This window comes from Hyaena hyaena, unplaced genomic scaffold, assembly GCF_003009895.1.
Source record: "Hyaena hyaena isolate Hyena2069 unplaced genomic scaffold, ASM300989v1 scaffold_1354, whole genome shotgun sequence".
In the NCBI taxonomy this organism is placed as follows: Eukaryota; Metazoa; Chordata; class Mammalia; order Carnivora; family Hyaenidae; genus Hyaena; species Hyaena hyaena.
Genome location: NW_024081997.1, coordinates 201,780 through 223,094, shown reverse-complemented (window position 1 = coordinate 223,094; position 21,315 = coordinate 201,780). Strand labels below are relative to the sequence as shown.

General features: G+C 53.8%; 1 protein-coding gene across 1 annotated transcript in view; it reads left to right on the top strand.

The window, feature by feature from the left end:
* Positions 1-21,315, top strand: part of DLGAP2 (DLG associated protein 2) — a 176,424-nt gene that overhangs the window by 126,777 nt on the left and 28,332 nt on the right. The window lies entirely within an intron of this gene.

Below are 21,315 nucleotides of genomic sequence, written 5' to 3'. Positions count from 1 at the left end.
CTGTGACTGTTGCTGTAACGCAATGAATATACATGGCCTGGAGAAGCCATAAAACAAGGCCAGCAATAAACGTCCACCAAGCCCCACGTAAAAGCCAAGCAGAGTCAGAAACGGGCAGTGTCGGGAGCAAGGTCGTCTGAACACTGCCAGAGGCAGAAGTGGTGGCACGTCAGAGCCGGGAAGGGGCACGTCTGAGAAGAGAGCTGGGGGGTGATGAGGAGCAGGGTGGCAGGAGGCGGGGGGACCCGGGGCAGCTCAGGGAGGGCCGTCCCCACCCCATCAACAGCACGCAGCCTGCCTTCCAGACACACCGGGAGAAGACGGCAGGTGATGGGCCAGGCCCCTGGACGCCAGCCTCGTGCGGTGACGCCAGCCCTCCAGCAACTCAGCTGGTGGCCTTGCTGAGTCTCGGTTTTCAGAAGCAGTGGGAGCTATGAGTTATCTATCAAAAAGGGCGTGTGTGTGGGGGGGGGGTCCTCAGCGATCTTGGGTGGCTCGCGGGCACCCTCGTGGGGGGTTGCTGACACTTCTTGACCGTGGAGCCTTTGGGTGTTTAGAAGAGGCGCGCAGGACCATGGGGTGCTGTGACCCCAAAGCACTGCACTGTGGGGACTGGGGGGCGGTGCCGTGGGCGTGTGCCATGCGACATCTGTGGGGCTGTGACTGTCAGTGACGTGCCACCACGGCGAGGCTTGTGGGCGGTGGGGCTGAGCCTCCGGGCCTCCTCCTGGGTGCCCGGTACCTTAGGAAGTCCGTGACTCCCCTCGGCGAGGCCATGACCGCCCCCGACGCCCTTATGAGCTTTGCGTTCAGTGCAGTTTAACAGGTGCACTTTCAGAGATCTTCGCTCATCTACTCGCCGGTATTTGTCGAATGTCTCCTGTGAGCAGGTGACCATTCGGCGCTCTCGCGGTCTTCAGGAACGTTTTGAAACAATAATCGCCTGGCAGAAAACAACTGTTGTGTTTGTCGTCACGGGGAGAATGCGACAACACAGCTTTCACAGAGACTGTGCAAGAAGCAGTGGAGCTCAGACCGAGATTCCAATCTGTGTCCTTTTCCCAAATACATTGTCGTGTTCCCAAAGTGTCTGCCCCAAAACTTGCTTCCGTCCAACGCTCCTGCCAGACCTCAGCCCGGTTCCTGAGCCGAGATCCCCTCCCGGCCGGGATCCCCGGGAGGGTGCCGGGTTGGGGAAGGGTCTGAGCGCCGGGGAGGAAGGGCAGCAAGGCGCTGGGAGAGACTCCAGCACGTTCTGCTAAAACGGAAGAGGAGCCATGAGTCCGCCGTTTCCGGTTTTACCCTAAGCGCCGCGTGTATTGATAGTCTCGCTTCCTGGATAGAACTGGGTGGGTGTGCAGCCAGTGTTGCGTTAACGAGGTTGAGGAAAATGCCAAAGGCATGAAAAATCTGTATCATAGGAAAGCAAAAGTATGGGGGAAAACACCCGACGACACAGGATGTGACTCCCGCTAAGCCCCCGATCAGATCCGGAGCTTCGTGTCGGGAGACAAGTGCGATCTCAGTCATTTTGTGTAGGAACCTTGGGACGATCATAGAGCGACGTGACATTTTGTAGTTACTGTTCATGGGTAGGTGTGTACGTGTCTGTGTGGAGAGAGAGACAGATTATTTTGACAAACTGATTTTCTCTTATGGTTCTTAAACTCTCTCTTGAAAATAATTCCAAAACAAGCTATTTTCAAAATCATTCACAGCGGTTATTTGGCGTCTCGGATTCGTTTAAGTGTGTTTCTTCTCCCGGGCTTGCCAAGTAGAAGCGGCTGTCGCTCAGCTGTCTCCCCTCGAACAAGTACAAACATGTAATTTTAACATGCATCTAGTAATCAGTAAGTATCAAGTATATGCATGAAAGGTTTATTAAGAATGTTGAAATATGCATGAGACATTCTACTTTAAACACTGCCAGGAGTGGGCAGCTGGCTTAGGGCCGCTGGAGGTCGCCTGTCTTCTGCCTCGGCCCATAAAGGCATGTGGACATTTAGCCGAAAAAGAGTCCGTTTCTGTGCCATCCGGGAGCCCCGGTGGGCTGAGACCACGTGCTTCCCCTCCACTGTCTCTTTCATTATGAGAAACACACCTATCGATTAGTGTCCCGTCCTTAAATGAAGTGGTTTTCAAAACATCTAACTTTCATTTCACACATGGTTTCCTTCTCGTCGGTGAAATGATTTATCAGAGAGATTTACTTGTCTAAATATGCATTTCACCCGATTTTTATAAGGAGAGAATGTCATTGATATCGTGGAGGAAAATGCTGTAACATTAGATGATAATGATTTTTCTCTGGGTCAAAAGTTCTTTCAACAAGTGTCACAACTGATTCTAGAAGCCATTAAAACAAAGGGAAAATCCATACAAAGTGTGATGGAGGAAACAGCCATAAATTTATTTTTATTCTGTTGTTTGTATTTCGATAGTAACCTGTCCCTCGGGGGCGCGTCAGTCTGTCTCCAGGACACCCCGGCTCGTGGGGTTTGACGCCCCCCAGCCCCGAGGCCCTTCCCATCTCCCACCAGGCCTCCCTCCCTGACTCTGGCCCCTCGACTCCCTCACATATGGGCCCGTGATGCCATCGGGCCCACACAACCCAAGGCTGGCGTGTAAGGTGACGTAATTGTGGTCCCGGAGATTAGCATGTGGACATCTGGGGCGTGGGCATCCACTCCACCCTAGCGGGGCAGTTATATCGTGATGGTAAATACTGGCTGGGTGCGTGCATGATGGACGGACAGACGGACGGGGTCTTCTCTGGCACCGAGCCAAGAGTAAGTGCTGCTGGTCTCCCTCTGGGTCACACGGAAGCGTGGGGCACCCATTGCTCTGTCGGGCATATGCTAAATCCTCCTGCGGACGGAAAACCAAATGCCGCCGAGGCTCCCAGACGGGTGTCGTGAAGCCCCTCGCCTGTGGCAAGGCGCCACGGAGGGCTCTCTTCCACACTCTCCCGGGACCAGGGGTCCTGGAAAGTCACGTCTCCGACCTCATTGCCACATTCGGCACCTGAGGTGTAGGGACAAGTGATGAAGACTGGGACGTCGCCAAGAAGGCCACGTGCTCCTTCCTGGATCCGAGTGACCCTTGCCCGCGTCTTAGACACGTGCACCCATCCGCTCACCCACAGTGCGAAGGCAGCGTAAGTGACCCCGTCACGTGGCCCAAACTTGTCAAAGGGATGAGTCCTGCTGGGACCAGCTCACAGCCCAGGACTCTCACCAAACGACTGGCTGCCACTTACCTCCGTGAGTCCATCTCTTGCCTAGAGTAGGGGGTGTGTTTGGAGGGTACAGGGGCGTGGTGGCTCAGTCAGAGACCCACGCAGGGTACCTGGTACCGCCATCGTGATAGCAACTGCCACCAGTTACTCAAACGTGTAGTTAACTCCTCGTGAGGAAACCAGCCAAATCGGCCGCTTCACAGCCTGTCACCGGAGGATCCAGGGAGTGGACAGGAAGCAGGTGCCTGACGCATAAACCCGTAGCTGAGTCGGGGAGTCATCCAGCCGCATCGTGGGGACCGCGGAAGCCGCTTCGCGCATCTGTGACCGGCCCACACGCTCCGCCGCGTCACCCCTCTGTGCTGCACGCCATGGCGTGCTCCCCTGGGCCTCCGCGCGGCCTTCTAACCGGCCCCCCGATGGGACTCCGCATCCGCTCTCCCCCACACACCCCGCACTCTATGATCTTTCTAATAATATGGCCCCCCCAAAACTAATAGAACAGAGTGAAATACAGCATCAGTTACAGCCCGACCAAGACGTGCCCGCCGGGCACCCTCCCTCCCTGGGCTTCCTGTTAGCAGCGAGCAAAGGTCCGTCCCCCGTGGGGCTGTCAGACCCCAGACGACCTGCCCCAGGCTCGCCCCCCAGCTGCCCGTCCCCTCTGCTGGTGCAGCTCTCCTGACACCCTCTGGCTGCCGACGTTTTGCGTATGCTCTGCCCAGCCCAGAACTCACCCCCCTGGTTTTCTTGATGTAATTCCTCGCTGTGCCTCAAGATGCAACTCTGAAATCCTTTCTTCCAGGAAGCCTTCCGTGATTCATTCTCCTTCTAATCAGTTTAGGTGCCACATAAACTCCTTACTCCCTACTCACTGATCAAACAAGTTCCAAGAAAAAAAGCATTTATTGAAACAAAGAAATCCCAGCTTTTATTTATTTTTAAAATGGACTTCCCTTTTAAAGATGTAGAGATATTAGATGCCCAAAACTTGAGGCTACAGTTATAGTCACTATTTTGTATACTTACAACATCTCATAAGTATATATTAAAAACATCAATACTGTGGCTTTTATTCCTTATAACATGTTAGTTTAAAAAGGATTATATTGAGACAAGTTATTAAAATTCATACAATTCATAAAACATCCTGAGAACGCTGAAAAGAAAACACTTTTCTCCTCAGGGAAAAAAAAATACTGTAGCAATGCAATGCTTTTAAATCAAATTCCCCAAAGTCAGTATTGAGTTTTCTTTCCTTGAAATGATGTAGGATATAAATTAATGTTAGAAATGAGAGGAATATTATCACAAAGTCCTGTGTATACCTTTGAGTTTATTGATTATCCAGACCTAATAATTTCACATATGCTATCTTTAAAATGCACTTTTAAAATTATAATACATTTGTTACTTTTGTCACTTCAGATTTCTTTTTTTGCTTATGGCTTCCAAGAAACATGACAATTTAATGTGACAGTTTTGGACTTACTCAAAAACGGTTTCCAATTAGGAATTTCTAGATTCTGGAGAATGAGCCTTTTAAAAAAATTATCCTTGGGGCGCCTGGGGGTCTCAGTCAGTTAACATCCGACTTCAGCTCAGGTCATGATCTCACGGTTCGTGGGTTCGAGCCCCGCGTTGGGCTCTGTGCTGACAGCTCAGAGCCTGGAGCCTGTCTCAGATTCTGTGTCTCCCTCCCTCTCTGACCCTCCCCTGCTCATGCTGTCTCCTATCTCTCAAAAATAAATTTTAAAAACATTAAAAAAAAAATCCTTCTTTTGGTTAGTAAGTTAACTAACTGGAATTTAAAGAAAAGTTTGAGGGGCGTCTGGGTGGCTTAGTCGGTTGGGCGGCTGATTTCGGCTCAGGTCATGATCTCGCGGTTTGTGGGTTCGAGCCCCACATCAGGCTCTGTGCTGACAGCTCAGGGCCTGGAGCTGCTTCAGATTCTGTGTCTCCCTCTCTCTCTGACCCTCCCTTGCCCACGTTGTCTCTCTCTCTCAGAAATAAAAAAAAGATTAAAAAATTAAATTTAATTAATTAAAATTTGAAAAAAAACCACCCAAGCAGAGGAGAGAATGAACTGAATCACAGTTCACTGACCAGTGTTAGTTAGAACCGCTCACTTTCTTTTTTTTTTTTTAAGTTTATTTATCTTTGAGAGAGAGAGAGAAAGTATGAGCAGGGGAGGGGCAGAGAGAGAGGGAGGCACAGAATCTGAAGCAGGCTCCCGGCTCCAAGCTGTCCGCACAGAGCCCGACACAGGGCTTGAACTCACGAGCAGTGATAATCATGACCTGAGCCGAAGTCAGACGCTTAACTGACTCAGCCCCCCAGGCACCCCTTTTATAAAAGTGAATTTAAATGCAAATTTCTTACCCTTAATTATTAAGAATTTGACATGAACTTTGTATTAACTATTAGATTGAAAATAAAATATAGTAAAAAAAGAAAAAACTTAACCTTTGAAGCGCCGTCTGTATACAGAAGAGAGTCAGGCCTCTGGGTCCCAGCACGCCCTTGCCCCTCTGCTTCCCACTGTGCTGTGCGCACCTGGTGCGTGTGCGCTTTGCGCTGGTGGTCGAGGACGAACGCGGTTATTCTGAGGAATGTTGGAATATTACATGTATGTTACCTGATGGTTAACTTTCTGCGTCACCTTGACTGAGCCAGATACTTAGTCAAACACTCTTCTAGGTGTTTCTGCGAGCGCTTGTTTTTTGTCTTCCTGCTGAGTGAACATTCGAATCAGTAGAGGCGGCCGCAGCCTGCCCTCCCTCATCCAATCATTTGAGGGCCTGGCTAGAACAAAAAGCTGACCCACCCATGAGCCGGAGAGAATTTCTCCCGTCTGACTGTCTTCAAATTGGGGAATCAGCTTTTTGCTCCCTGGGAACCTGACCTGATGCGTGGACTGCTGTGGGGTGTCTGGCCCCCCAGCTCCGGGCCAGCGCGGATCCGCTGTCTGGGCTCCTTCGTGTGGACCCTCCCTGCATGTCCCGGGTCTTGTCGGCCTGCGTACTCGTGTGAGCCAGTTCCTCACAACGAGTGTCTGAGTGCACGGATGGGAACCTCCTTCGGCTCTTCTGGCCCAGCCCCGGCTCGGACGGCACGCCCACGGCGCACGTCTGCGGGCTCCCGAGTTAAAATGGCCACCCCATCTCGGAGGGCTCAGCAGCCCTTCACTCTGGCACACGACGTAGAGGTTAAGCAGCTAAATCAGAAACTCTAGTGCTCGTGGCTGGGGACAAGGGAGGGCTCATTAAAACAAACGTGTAGGGGCGCCTGGGCGGCTCAGTCGGTTGAGCGTCCAACTCTTGATAGTGGCTCAGGTCCTGATCTTGGGTCGTGGGATCAAGCCCCAAGTGGGGCTCTGTGCTGACCACTGAGTCTACTTGGGACTCTCTCTCCTCCCACTCACTCTCTCTCTCAAATAAATACATAAAATTTAGAAAATAAAATGGAAGATATCATGGATGTCAGGAAGCTACATGTGTGACATAACCCGGTGTCCAAAAGTATAAAAGACTCTATTAACTTAGGAAACATCCAGGTTAAGGATGTCCTTCGGCCCCGGGAGCCAGCCTGGGGTCAGCGGGCTCCCGGTGGGAAGCCTGGCCGAGGCCCAGACCGGGGCCCACCTTCCAGAGCCCACACCTCCCCGCCGCCCTGGACGCCAGAAGAGGGGACCCCACCTGGCCGCTCACTCCGGGGCCCGAGGCAGGGTCCTGGCCACCAGGACTGCGTGCCACACCAGGGGGACAGTCAGCCAGGCCCATCAGAAGCAAAGGAAGCCAGAGGACACATGAAGCTCTGGTTCAGAAAGGAGAAGCGGGGTGAGAGCTGGGTAAGCCGCCGCAGAGAAGGGAGAGAGAGGTCAGGCTTCAGAAGTGACTGACGGTGATCAGCATCAGTGGGGGGCCTGACGCTCAGCGGTCTCACAGCCTCGGGGCGCGGGGCTCCCCCAGTGCAGGCTGTGCTGGCCGCAGGGGTCTGCGCGGCCAAAGGCGTGTGGGCACAGGGACACAGCGTCCCTCCGCGCTGATGCGTCCGCAGAGGACGCCCTGCAGGAAGCCAGGGTGAGGGCGGCAGCAGCCACCTGCTCTGGATCTGGACCCCATGTCCCAGCTGGAGGCCAGCGGCCCCGAAGCGTCCCTCACACACTCCAGACTCGGGGCTGCAGGAGTGTGCATGGGTAAACGGTGGGTCTTTATTTTCACTAACCTCTAACTTCGGGGTTTCCTTCGGTTACGGCAGCACCGTGACTTCATCACACGGGACTCGAGACCACACTCAGACCTTGACGCCATTTCAAACCGTCCTTTGTGCTCGTCAGGCTTAGAAATCCCAGCAATTGTGCGTCCCGATGCCAGGTCTCCTGACTCACGGCATCGAGACACAGATTATCATGGAAAGTCAGACACCCTGTGACTGTATTTCAGTGTAAGCTGTTTGATCCCTGCGCTTTATGTTTTGGGGTCGAAATAGTATTTTGAGAAGGACTCTGTGGGCACCGCACTGCTGAGGGGTCAGAGCACATGGAAAGGCTTGGGTGCCCTGCTCTGGGGCCACGCGCTCTGGCTGGCAGGCGTCACGGGGAGATGTCTCCCTGCACAGCAGCAAGCTGAGATGGGCTCAGTTTGCCATATTTGTAGTGGTCGGTTTTCTTGCAGATAATTGATACCAGAAATTATCTTTTTACTTGTGTGCTGTCTTCCTCTACTAACACGTAGGGGCCATGAGGGCAGGCACCTGTTAGGAGAGGTCAGACATGCTGTCGGAAACACCCAAAACAGGGCCCACACATAGAAGGGGCTTGAATTCATCACATGCGAATCTCTTTGCGTGTTCCATGGCTGGAGGGGTTTGTAGGACTCACAGATTATCTTCATGGGATAGCTTTTCCCACGGCTGTTCACACTCGCCACGCTGTTCACACCCGCCACGCTGTTCACACCCGCCACGCTGACCTTCGGTCAGTCCCAGGAAGTACATTAAAGATAAACAGTGTCTGACACCTGGGTCTGTGACTGCTTCAGGCAGGTGTCCCAGCCCGTCAGGACCAGTACTGCTGGGTAGTAACGGGATTTCGGGTTTCCAGCTGCTCACATTGGAGCCACTGGGTTGAGACTGGAGATGCTTCTGTGACCAGCTCACCGTGACAGACCCCCACCACAAGCAAAGCATGGGCTTCCGGATGCCACAGTGCCTTCTGCCACACCGGGGGCAATCTGAGACCTGGGGACGGGGCATGTCCTGTGGGACCAGCAGCGTGGGGGGAAGAGACCCACCCTGAGCTCCTTTGGGTCTATGCTGTTGTGTGTGAACAGCTGTGTTGTGCGTGAATAGTGTGTTGTATGTGGACAGCATGGTAGGTGTGAACAGCATGGCATGTGTGAACAGCTGTGTTGTGTGTGAACAGCGTGGCAGGTGTGAACAGCTGTGTTGTGTGTACACAGCTTGGCAGGTGTGAACAGTGTGGCATGTGTGAACAGCCATGTTGTGTGTGAACAGCGTGGCGGGTGTGAACAGCGTGACAGGTGTGAACAGCCATAGGTAAAGCTCTCCCATGAAGATAATCTGTGCGAGTCCTACTGACCCCTCCAGCCATGGGACACACAAGGAGATTCATGTGTGACGAATTTAAGCCCCTTCTACGTGTGGACCCTGTTCTGGGTGAGTTTAGGGTCCTCCCAATCCCCTCATCTGCCCCCATGCGGCACAGGACTCCATAGTTATTTGCTGAATGCATGAATAATCTACTTGAGAATCTACAGTTTTAAAATATTTAAATCCGTTTGCACTGACTTAATATTTTAAATTCAATATTGAAGCTCCCCCTGTGGTTGGCTATTACCTCTGACATCTAGATGGGCCTTTTCCTCTCAGATCTGTTTCCAGGAGCAGCCCCGGCTGATGGGCACCCCTGCGTGCTCTCGATGGTCCGTGTGACGTAGGATGTGCCGTCTACGACATAGACATGCAAGGAGTAATACAGTAATTTATTTTCTTAAGTAAATTAATTCCCCGTGCTGAGCCATCACTAACTTCCTTTTGCCTCCACGAAGGTTCCAGAGCCATTCAGAACTCAGTGAGTGTCAGCTATCTGCCACTTCCTTTCAGTAGCGGGGTCAGGCTACCCTGAGTACGTTTGCTCTACTTAATGGTCCCCGTTTGGAGGAAAAGGTTGACTGAGGTTGATTATTTTTGAGCTTAATCTTTCAACTGTTGTTCAGACACTGAAAATGTAGAGTCCTACACACGCATGCACATGTACACACACACACACGGTGAGCTGGGTTTAGGCTTAGGGATCTGGATTGTGAGATTTGTGTCTCTGTGGGCACCCGTGGTGACGAAGTCGTTACACGGAAGACAGGAAACACGGTCCCCTGTGTAAAGCACTCCTTTCTAGAATATTGCATTGCACTGGCTTATTTCATCCTGACGCAGCCGTGAAGATCCAGGACTGTGCTGCGCTTCTTAGACCTAAGGAATGAATAGAAGGGCCGGGGCGCCCACTGGATTGATCCTGGGTAATATCTATATCTCTGTTGCTCTGTGTGTTGTTTTCTGGATGCTGCAGAGGAAAGAGATGAGGTTTGAAATGACTGATCGTATCACATATTATCAGGAGTGTAAGGAAGATACCTAAGAAGGAAACGATGCATTCGCTGAGGCTCGGAAAGCCCAGTGTTGGCAGGGGGCAGGTGCAGGGTCGCTGAGTTCCTGAGCAGCAACCCCACATGGAGAAGATGGAGAGGGACCCATTTCCCATTTTGAAGTCATCTTTAAACTGTCTCCTATAATCTAAACTTGGTGCTTTCTTGGTCAGCCTACTGGGCTATACAGCAGGCCATTCATTTGCTTCCATTTTGATCAATCACACCAGCAATGGAATCAAATCCACAAGTATTTATTTTGTAACGTCTGTAAAAATTCCAGAGAGGCGCCTCGTACAGTGAAAGGAAACAGAATGTGAACTATACTAAGAAGCTTCAGACTCCTGGGCAGATAGATCAGGAATAATCGTGTTCAAAACTTCCCCACCAACACTGGCTAGTTAACATTTAATCCCTTCTTATAATTAATAGTAAGTGATTCCAGAATGTTCTGTGACTCATAAAAGAGTGGAATGCTTTTCTGAATACTTGCCGCCGAGCTTCAATCCTGCGTGCTAACCGCGGGGACCCAGGAGCTGGACCCTCGTCTCCTTCTTGCACACTGAGATTTGCCGGCCTCTGGGACGGTATTTCTAAAACCCTACCTTCTGGCAAATGATGGTAAAAATGACGAGGTACTTTGGCATTTGGGCTGCTCAAGGGGCAGATCCTGTGTGCTTTTCGAGAGATATTCAGCGAGTCTACGTCGGCATTTCTCGGGTTTGGAGGACAGAGCCTGGGGACGAGATCCCTGACGCAGAGATGCAGGTGGACGTTCAGATGTTAGAACTGATACTGTCCCTTCAGACACACGTCTCCAGCAGGAAACCCGCATGCAGCATGATGTGGGGATCCTGCGGTGAGGATTTGGGGCACCCGTGCTGACGTGGGCATTCACGGTCCCCAACGTGCGGCCCGAGGCCCGTGTTCTGGGATGCAGAGGCCATTCGACTGTGTACTCGAGTCCCCAACCTCTGCCCTCTCGGGGGGGCCGGGAGCCCAGGGCATGAGCATGTGGCTGAGACTCGTGGAGCCCCTGAGACTCTGGGGCGCGTCTTCACGGGCTCCCCCCAGGCCGAAAGAGAGGAGCGCGACCACGCCCGTGGGGTCAGAGCCCTCGGCATCCTGTGAACAGCAGTTTCGGCCCAGATCAAGCCCTGGGCCAGGGGACCCAGCTCCCCTGGCTACCAGTCAGGGCTCCGGCACCTCCCCAGAGAGGAAGCCCGGGGGCAGTGTGGACCAGGACCCCCCAGCTGACGCCCGGAAGGCGGAAGCAGGGGGAGCCACGGCAGGCGGTAGGCAGGACACAGTTTCTCGGAATGTGGTCTGCACGGCCGTCCCTCTCCAGCCCGGGCTCCTGGCCTCCGAGGGCTGCAGCGGGTGTCCCGGGTGCCCCTCCTCACTGCGAACAGGTGCATGGCCCCCGGGGGGGTACGGGGGTACTGCGTCGCTGGGGGCCGGCCGGCTGCGGGAGAGCTCGGGTTTCATGCTCGTTAGCCTCTAACCTGGTGCGTTGGCAGAGAGGCTGCTTGTGGAGGGAGCCCGGCCTCCAGGAAGAGGCCTCCTTGGGGGCCGGGGGGCTGCGTTTTCTCCGGCCCCATCCCCCCGCTCATCTCCCCTCCTCCTCTGAGAATTGAGTTGGTGTCGTTTCTAGCCTTGCGTTCATTAACTGCAGGTGTGGAATTTAGAGATGTTTGCACTTCCGGTTTTTGTTTTTAATAATTGCACTCACCTGGTGCTAATGGACTATTAACCCGCACGCTAAGTTTAGGTAGAAAACGAGGCTGGGTTTTATACACATTGTGGTGTTTTTCAGACATTTGAACGTAGTTGTGCTTAGAGTCTGTCTTCAGACATCATGTCTGTCACCTTAGGATCTAAAGTATGTTTTTAATAGTTGATTTGGTTCTGCAAACAGCCCCTCTGCCTCCCCCACCCCCGGAGAGCACAACCACCAGGAAGCTGGGGACATGGGGGCACATCTGTTCCGAAGTGTCCCCACAGCCGGTGTGCTGCAGGTGACACGTCCACGGCAGGGACACAGCCATCACGGACCCCCTGGAGGACGTCTCTGGGGCTCGCCCCACAGTTGCCAACTGCTTTCTCCAGCCCCGGAAGGCAGAGTCGGGTCGTCCTCTTCAGTGAAGGCTAACACACGACGTGGACACAGGCCCGGAGTCGGCCGGCAATTGGAGGAGATGCTGGGAGCAGCATCTGCAAAGTTCAGGAACTCACACCTTCCCTTCTGTGCTCTCCCCTGGGGGCCGTGCTCCCTGACGACCCCTCCAGCAGCTTCCGTGCTGGCCTTTCTCTCCACGCACCTTCGCCACGGGGCCGGGGAGGATGGCTGCACCTGGCCCTGCTCCACTGCGTCCTCCAGGGCGCCGTCACCAGGGCCGGTTTGGAGCCGGCCTTTTATGGACCAGGACCACGCAGAGCTTGCCCACGACCTTGTGTCTGCGTCGTCCGTGTGCCTTGCACCGGGTCTGTGGTCTGTCCGGAGGCAGGGATCCTGCTGCAGAAGGCTGGGACACCCTGCAGCCCTGGGGTCCTGACGGTGGGGCCAGAGCAGAGCCCGGGTCTGACGCAGGCGGACAGAGCCCGCCACCCCTCTCAGCGCCCCGTGCCCCGCCAGCTTTCTGGCCGCACGTGTCGTCCGAGCTTGGCTGGCTCACACCATGCTGCGCATTGATTCCAGTGCTTCTGACGTTCACAGAGAAGCCGTAGGCCAGGAGCTCGGCCATCTGACCACACCCTGTCAACGAGACACGCGCAGAAGTCACTTGTAAATGCCTGGCCTGTGTTTCAGGATGGATGACAGTCACCTTGAGATTATGAGGATGTCGTCCCTACCATAGCGATGGGGGCCTTCTGACATTCTCACCGGACTGTGCAGAGGAAAGGGGAAATGTTTAGTGTGTTCTTTGGACTCTGAGCCTCCGTACGTGTAAGCGAGTGACAAGTTACGTGTTATTTTTACCCTTGCAGGTGGTATTGGCCTTGTCAGTTTATTAACTTTTTCATGGAAGGTCATTTTCGTTTCCTTGAGTAAAGAGACAGTAGCAACTCTGGAAATATTAACTGAAATAGGCCGTCAGCCACACACCTGCTGTTGGCCACGTGCAAATATGAAAACCTATGATTTTACCATCAAACAAAACACTGTCTGAGAATTTCTCTCCCCTCCCCAAATTATGACAGTAAAACTGTAATTCTGGTGACACTTTAATGTAGTCGTCATTCAAAATTAAACGTCCCAAGTGAAGCTGAATACACACACATTTTCTTTGGAAAATCCAAGTTCTCATTATGTAATGTGAGATTTAAATATTTAAAACGAAAACAAGAAGTGCCTTGGACAGTGAGGCGTCTGTCATTGCTCACATTCCTGTCTATGAGATGTTAAGTGCTGGTTAGACTATAATTTCTTGCCAATTAACACTTCGGAAATAGACGTCTTCGCTGCCAGCCGTCAACATTGCCCCAGCGCTTGGGTGGCCCACGTCCCTTTGGGTAACTTCAGGGAAACCGCTGTGCACGTGGGTGTGGATACGGCTTCTGCCTCCTGCTTGATTTACACTTATGCTTTGAGACTGACATGAGTTAAAGTGTCAAAATAGCTTTCATCTTTTGTGTGGAATCTTTCACCTTTAAAGTTTGGTGTCGCATCAAGACATCCATGGACTTGATTGCTGTAATTCCTTTTATGCTGTTATCTTTGAAGCTCTAATTAATGGAAGACAGTAAGCTTAAGTGTGGTGACTACATTCAAGCAGACAAGTGCTGCTTGCCATTTCGAAAGTACTTCATCTTGATTACGTATTTGTGCCTTACATGATAGAAAGCTAATTTTTAAATTTCCTTTTTGGTTGTAAATGGCTTGCAAGGATGATCGTTGGGCAACAGTGTGGGGAACCGCAGGCGTGGATGGACCACGAGGCATGTGTTTGGAGCCACGATGCGTCCACATTTGAGATGACCCAGCAGGCACCAGGCGGTGCACATCATCTCCTTCATGAGCGGATCTCAACTGGAAGGTGTCCTCTCCAGATTCTCCTTCTGCAGAGTTGCTGACCCCACACTTTGAAGACCTAAGGGCGGGTCCTGATGACCAGTTTCGTTTGCTCTAAGTCATCTGCTGAACAGATAGGTGCACGCATACTCACATGACTTCACAGGGCAACAGTGTTCTAGCCCAGTGCACACGTTCCACAGCTGTGCCGTCTGGGGCAGGGACCGGTGGCCAAGCTGACAGCATGGAGCCTGACCCGGGGCTTGAACTCAGAAATCATGAGATCACAACCTGAGCCGAAGTCAGACGCTTGACCCACTGAGCCCCCCAGGTGGCCCTAAGAAGTTAGGTCACTTGAAAGTGGCTAATGGCAGTGCTGTTGACGCAGCTGCCTGGCACGGAGCCAGGAGTCCTCAGACACAGGTGTGGTGGGCACACCCCCTCCACCTGTCAGGGGCCAGCACCGCGGCCGCTGCCCTCTCGTCCCCGATAACCAGCCTTTACACCCAGGGCTCTGGGCAGCCCCTTTAGGAAGGGTTTCCAGATGAGATGAACTCAACCCCAAAGGTATCTGCGAAAGGACACTTTTCCACGCCACTTCCATGCCTTGTGTATTCACTTCTAAGCGGGAGGAAGTAATCCACCAGGGACGATCTCCATCAGGCCTCACTACTTCTATTTAATGGAATTTTACAGAGACCTTTCAAAACCGTATGATGCGTGTGGCTCCTTCCATCTTACATCATGTGATTAACGTTTGCGGGAAGGCGCAGAGAACTGTTGCTGGCTCCCGGATACACAGGAGGGGAAGCCCTTCAGAGCCGCCTCCTTGGCTGGCCCCCGGCGTTTGGGGGTGACTCTCACCAACCTCTCTGACCTCTGGGACATAAGCAAAGCCCAAACTAACAGGGTAATTGGATTAGAAAACACTTAGATTGAGCTCTCTCCCTATACTCGGGAAGCCACTTGAACAACCACCACGGATTTTCATAGCGTCATGTGCGTGGAGAGGGAGAGCTGTGACGGGGTTTAAATCTAAAGGAGATTCAGGCCCCAGCTCAGTTTTTTAAAAGAAAAGAGGAGTCAGGTCTTCAGATACCTTAAGATATTAAATTAAGTAATCATTTCACTTTTATTTCAAAATTCTTATGTGATCACTTATAGTTATATAAATCTTCTGCAATTATTTGGAACCCCTTCTCTATTGGCAGAGAATTCAGCAGAATTATATTGCTAAATTAAAGTTTTCAGTTGTATTTCAAGTTTGCCTGACATACATATAGAAGATGATAGATAACAATGCCTGTAATTAATAATTATTAGCTCCGGTGAGTATATTCTAATTGTGTATTCCCATCTACAGAACTAACTCAATTATTATCCCCAGACTATCCAGCTGAATAATTGAAAGTTTTTCTTGAATGGGTAAGATTATTTCTTTAATTATTTATTGTAATTGTTGGCAGTAATGTGATCCAATGATCATTTTAAATCTTAGACAATATTTCCAGGCCTCTGCTTCTAACTGTGACGTACCACTTAGGAGCACACAGGTCTAGCCCAGAGACAGCAGGTACCAACAAACCTTTGTCACAAGAGCAGGTCGACGTGTCGGTGAAAACACAGATTTACTTCAGTTTTTCAAAACCTCTGTCTCAATATTATTTATATACCTAAAATATTGTATGGGCTGCAGTTTTATTTACCAAAGGCTCACAGCCAATATGTAATTTTTAATTATAAAATTAAAATGCATTTAATTAACCAGAATATAAAAGTTCTGCCATAATCATCCCATTCAGGACCCTCCAGGGACACGCAAATGGGGACAGAACCAGTGTGAGAGAGAGGCTGTAGCGTTGTTGAAAATGGACATGAAATGCCTCTCTTACACCTTAAAAGCAAATCATAGAGACTTCCGTCATAACGTGTGATAATCAGTCTGATATCTGGGTGCCTGGAAGTTTTTATCTGTATTTCTAAATCTGTTTCTTCATATGGTATTAATTTATACAGTATTTAATACTCTCAAAACATTAAGTACCATTTATTTCTATTAAATCTGTGTGTTGAGTTTCTCGTGGGGCCATCACAAAGGAAATCACGTGGACAAGTGATAAGTATTTTCAGGGACTTAACAATATCACACCAGTGCATGTGTCTCCCTCTGTGGGGAAGTGGGTTCCTCAGACCTGATGGTGGGAAATCCTCAGTTGTTCCCCTAGAACCTTCCGTGGCTCTCGGCTGACCATCCCAGGATGTGAGGGAGGTGACACTCTGGTGGGACACATAGCGTCCCCAATGTCGTGAGGGAGGTGACGCACGGCGGGAGGCACAGCATCCCGGATGTCGTGAGGGAGGTGACGCATGGTGGGCAGGCACTGTGGCCGCTGTCCCGGAGCAGGTCCCAGAGGGTGGCCGACCCCTCGCACTGTGGCCGCTCACACAGACTCCAGCAGCGAGGCCACGGGGATCCCACGTCTTCCACTGACGGCCTGTGGGGCTGAGAGCACTGCCAACCTGCTTGTACTCCTGGGATTTCAGGAACATTAAATGCAGTGATCCATGTCCAAAATAATACTTCATAGACTTTGTAAAAATTTATCAAGGAAATTTTGTATAAATAGCAACTTTTTTCAAATTCATTCAAGGATTGTTTTTTTCCTATTCACATTCAAGCAGCAAAGAACACTCCGGTCTGAGCTGGCTGGGCCAGGGTCTCGGGGCGGCAGCGGCACCTGCTGTCCGAGCCCTGTGGCAGCAGATCACATGCCAACAGAGTGACAGCCTCCCTCCATCCATCCAGATGCCGGGCAGTGCTGAGACGGGTGGTCATTAAACACCACTGTCACTCAGCTGCTCCTGGGAACAAGTTCTACTACTTCGGATGCAAACCCTGCGGGGTCCACCAGAGGGGTGCCTGGCCCGAGGGAGGAAATCACTTCATGTGACTGTTTCCAAGTATCGTGACATGGACACTCTGACGTTCTCTGCGTCCCCTCTGAAGTTCCCGTGAACCAAAGAAATCTCTCAGTAGGTGAGGAAGCAAATATAAAAGACCTTTCTCCCAAAAATAGTTTTCACTGGTTTCCATCACTTAAAGAATTGAGAGATAATTACAGTTAATTTCCTGTCTGTGTCTTAATCCCATTGGTTAACAGTCCCTGCAACAACCTGCATCACAGAGTGGGAAGACAGCCTGAAATTTCTTCTGCTGCCAAAGTATTTTGATCCTTTTTTTACTTAGAAGACTTGAAACTGATCAAATTGAGGAAATTCTCACCGAAACAAAGAATGATTCTCCCACTTTCCTTTGCGATGGGCACAGGTGCCCATGGGCTTCTGCACAGGGTGGAGGATTAAAGCCAGATCGAGCCGTGAGAAATCAGATTGAGCTCTGTACGCCGTCCAAGAAAGAAGAAAGGCTCATGACAGCCAGTGACTGGAGGCGGCCCTCTCTCTCAGTTCTGCCACCAGGGTCCTGGCTGACCTTAGGAACGTGTTTCAACCCATGGGAACCTCTGCCTTCTCATCTGGGAGATGGAAAAATGCTGTCTACCTGCAAGGTTTCCGGAAGCCTGCGTAAGAAATGAAGTTCTTGGCATGGTGTTGGCACAGCCCCCTGACCCCCGGTTATGGCTGCTCATGGGTGCGCACCCCTGGTCAGATCTAAATATTCACGTGGACTCTTGGTAACAATCTCCAGAGAGAGGACGGATAGCGCCCAGTTCATGGTGTCTGTCAGCACTCGTTTCTGTTCGCTGAGCAGACGCCGCAATGGCTGCCCTTGACGTTCGCATCTGCCCATCCCTTCGGTGCTCGGTTTCCATCCCCACAGCAACACAGAGAGCGACATCCCGAGTAGGTCCCTTTCACAGATGAGCAGGCTGAGGTCGAGAGAGTTTAATTTGTCCCAGATCACACAGTTACCTCATTGTACATCGGAAGCAAGAAAGAGTTAGTTCAGCTCTGGTGGACCCGGAACAGAAGCATATGGGATTTCCCTTTCTGGAAATCCTGGTGGAGGAGGTACGGGCACGACCTTGGCTGCAAGTCCTACGATTCTGTAACTGCCCAGCCACAGTGAGGTTAGGGTGCCGGCTAGGAGCGTCCCCGTCCAAGAAGCTGCACTGTCCCACTATGTCAAGATATCAAAATACTACAGTGTATCCAGGCAGGTGCATGAACATTAAAGCACATTTTTTTTCCATTCAGGGGAAAAAAGAACAGTAGAATGGCCATTTGATATTTCCCCCAGAAAATAAATAATCTGAAGAAAACTCTGACACTTAAAAGGAAACAAGATAGTATCCCTAGAAAACTAATTAGCCCATTTGTGCCCTGAGAGCCCCCAGACCACCGGAGAGAGCCACAGTAAACTGTGGAGTACCTTCTATTAATTTATTTATTAATATAATTTACTGTCGGGTCGGCTAACCTACAGCGTGCAGTGTGCTCTTGGCTTCGGGAGTAGATTCCCAGGATTCGTCGCCTACATACAACACCCAGTGCTCATCCCAGCAAGTGCCCCCCTCGGTGCCCGTGCCCCTAGACTACTCCTTAAATGGGAGCAGTTGTGTGGGTAATTCCTGGCCCACTCATCCTGTCCCCTGTTCCACTCCGCACGGATCTCCAGTATTGAGCACCGAGAGTCCACGCGGGGGAAGGCACACGGCCGGGACGCACCTGCCGTGCATTTCCCTCATGCCCCGCTCTGTCTTCGCCAAGACCCAGCCCAAGCCCATGCCCATGACCTCCGGGAAGCCCTCCCTGCCGCCCCGGGTCAGTCTCTTCCGCGGGCTCGGACGCGTCCTCTGGTTCTGTCGCACCTCCCTTCCACCTGAGTGTGAGCACAGAGGCACCAGAGTCTCAGGCTCAAGATCAGTGTGAAGCTTACAGTGTGACCGCTCAAATGACGCCTGGGATGCAGGTGACCTTGGTGCCCGTGCGGAAGGAGCTGCAGGGTGTCTGCGGCCCCTCGAGGCAGCTCCGGGGTGCCCAGCTCCGGGGTGCCTTTCAGCCCAGCGTCCGTAGACCACCTCGAGCCGACTCTGTTCCACCACTAACTCGGTGGTTTGCCAGGGAAATGGATGCTTATGTTGGAAGCAGGTGACTTCTTTAAGCAACTGGAAGAGCATCAAATGGACCCACTTCCTCCGTGTTTACGGGGAGCCAGAGCCGCCCTGACACCCCAGGAGCCGGGCTTTGCTGACGAGCGGAATCGCGCTCGTCCTCCAGACAAGCCCTGAGTGACTTCCGCGGAGGCTGGCCCGGCGCCGCCGGGACGCGGGCTCCGTGCTCTGCGGCTCTGCACGAGCCACGCTAATGGCGCCCAACCTCGGCCTCCGCTTTAGCCGCCGCGCCGGAGCCACGCCCGCTCGCTGCCAGCGGCCCCGCGAGGGTGCCGCCGCCGTGCGCACTGTCACAGCCGAGCCAGGTGAGGGTCCTCGCGTCACCGAAGCCTCGTGCGGAGAGCAGGTGCGGAGGGGCGTTCCCGTGACTGACGCCCGGGGCCTCTGCGCACGGGCGGGCGTTCCGCCAAACCGCACTCGACGCCTTCGGACAGGCGTCATTTGGAAGGAGCGTGGGGGGCGTGTCTGGGGCGCGCCCGTGCCCCGGGGGGTCCTTGCGCTGCGGCCGCGCCGAGGGCCCCGGTCCTGAGAGCTCGCGCCGTTCGCTGGGAGGCGCCGCAGCCGCGTCTTCGTGAGCGCCTTTCACGTCGTGGGAGCGTGGCGAAGAGCACACGCCCGCGGCTCGGCGGACGTCAGGAATCCGTAGCCCCGCGCCGGCTGCCCCTCACCGTCGCGCCCGCCCCTCACTGCCGGGACAGGACGCTTCTCCAGAGTCCGTACGTGCACCCGGGGCCACGGCAGAGCCCCTCAGCGGTGTGCGCGTCCCGCGGGTTAGGGGCGCTGTGGGGCTGGGGACGGGGAGGGGGCGGGGCTGGGAGCGGGACGGGGAGGGGTGGGGGGAGGGGAGAGGCGGGGCTGGGGGCGGGACGGAGGCGGGGCTGGGGGCGGGGAGGGGGCGGGGCTGGAGGCGGGGGGAGCTGGGCGGGGGCGGGGCGCTGCCGAGAGACTCTCCTCGCAGGAGGTGGACGCCGCGGCGCGGGTCAGCGTGGAAACAACGACCTAGCGTCCGTGTTGTCACACGCGGCCCTCCGCCCGCGAGCCCCCCCACACCTCAGCGGCCAGTCCCCGCACTCGTGCGTGTCCGCCGCACTCGGCGCCCTGAGGCCTCGACGCCACGAAGGAGTTCGGAGAGAAGCGTGGTGAGAAGGTTCTCGGGCGCCACGTCGAGTCCCCGGGGAGCGAGAGCGCGCTGTGACCGGCAGCCCCCACCGGGAACAGGAGGAAGGCCGGGTTTCCCCAGCCGGCGACCACACGGGCGGACTGACCAGCTGCTGCCCGACGATGCCCCCACGGGTGTCCCCCCATCTCACAGATGCGCCACGAGACGCGCTCGGAAACAGGAAGTGAGTTTCGCAGCCTCCGCAGCCGGCGGAGGCGGCGCCTCGGGCCCCTGCCCGCCGGGTGCCAGCAGGCCTCCCCTCCCCCACCAGCGTGGCTCCGTCAGGGGCGTCCCTCAGGCACTGCCAAGGGCCGCACCACCCCAGCCGAGCGCCCCCAGCTAACGCACGGAAGGACCTGACGTGGGGGTCCGACAGCCCCCAAATCAGAATCCTCAGGGCGGGGCCCCTTGCCCCCCTTGCCCCCGCAGTCCGTGCGGCTCCCCACCGGGGTGATGGCTGGCCCGGAGAGCGGGGCTGGGCGCCCGCCTCCGCTGCACCTCAGCTCCACGCAGACGGAGGACTAGCGCAGCCTGGCCGCCCTCCAGCCTCCCCGGGCCGGGCCCCACGGCTGCCCGCGTGCAGTGGCCTCGCCAGCACAGGATGGCGCCCTTTCCCGAGCAGGGTGGGCACCGCTGGCCTCCAGAGCGAGCCGTGACGCATCTGAGCTCAGAGCAAGCACCGGCTGGCCCTGCTGGCCGCGCTGGCCCCGCTGACCCCCGCTGACTGCCTCTGACCCCCGCTGACCCCTCTGACCCCCGCTTACCCCCTCTGGCCCCCACTGACCCCTGCTGACCGCCGCTGATCCCCGCTGACCCCCTCTGACCCCCACTGAGCCCCGCTGACCCCCAATGACCCCCAATGACCTCCTCTGGCCCCCACTGACCCCCGCTGACCCCTCTGACCCCCACTGACCCCCTCTGAGCCCCGCTGACCGCCTCTGGCCCCGCGCACCTGTATGGTATGTGTAGATTAAGCTTACTGACGGTAGAAGTTATTTTCCTCTGTGATACTAGTTGAGAAGCACAGACATGCCCGTGGACTATTTTTCCATAGCCAGAAATGTGCTTCTCCAAGAATGTGGGTTTTCTGAGGCTTACATTTCACTTGT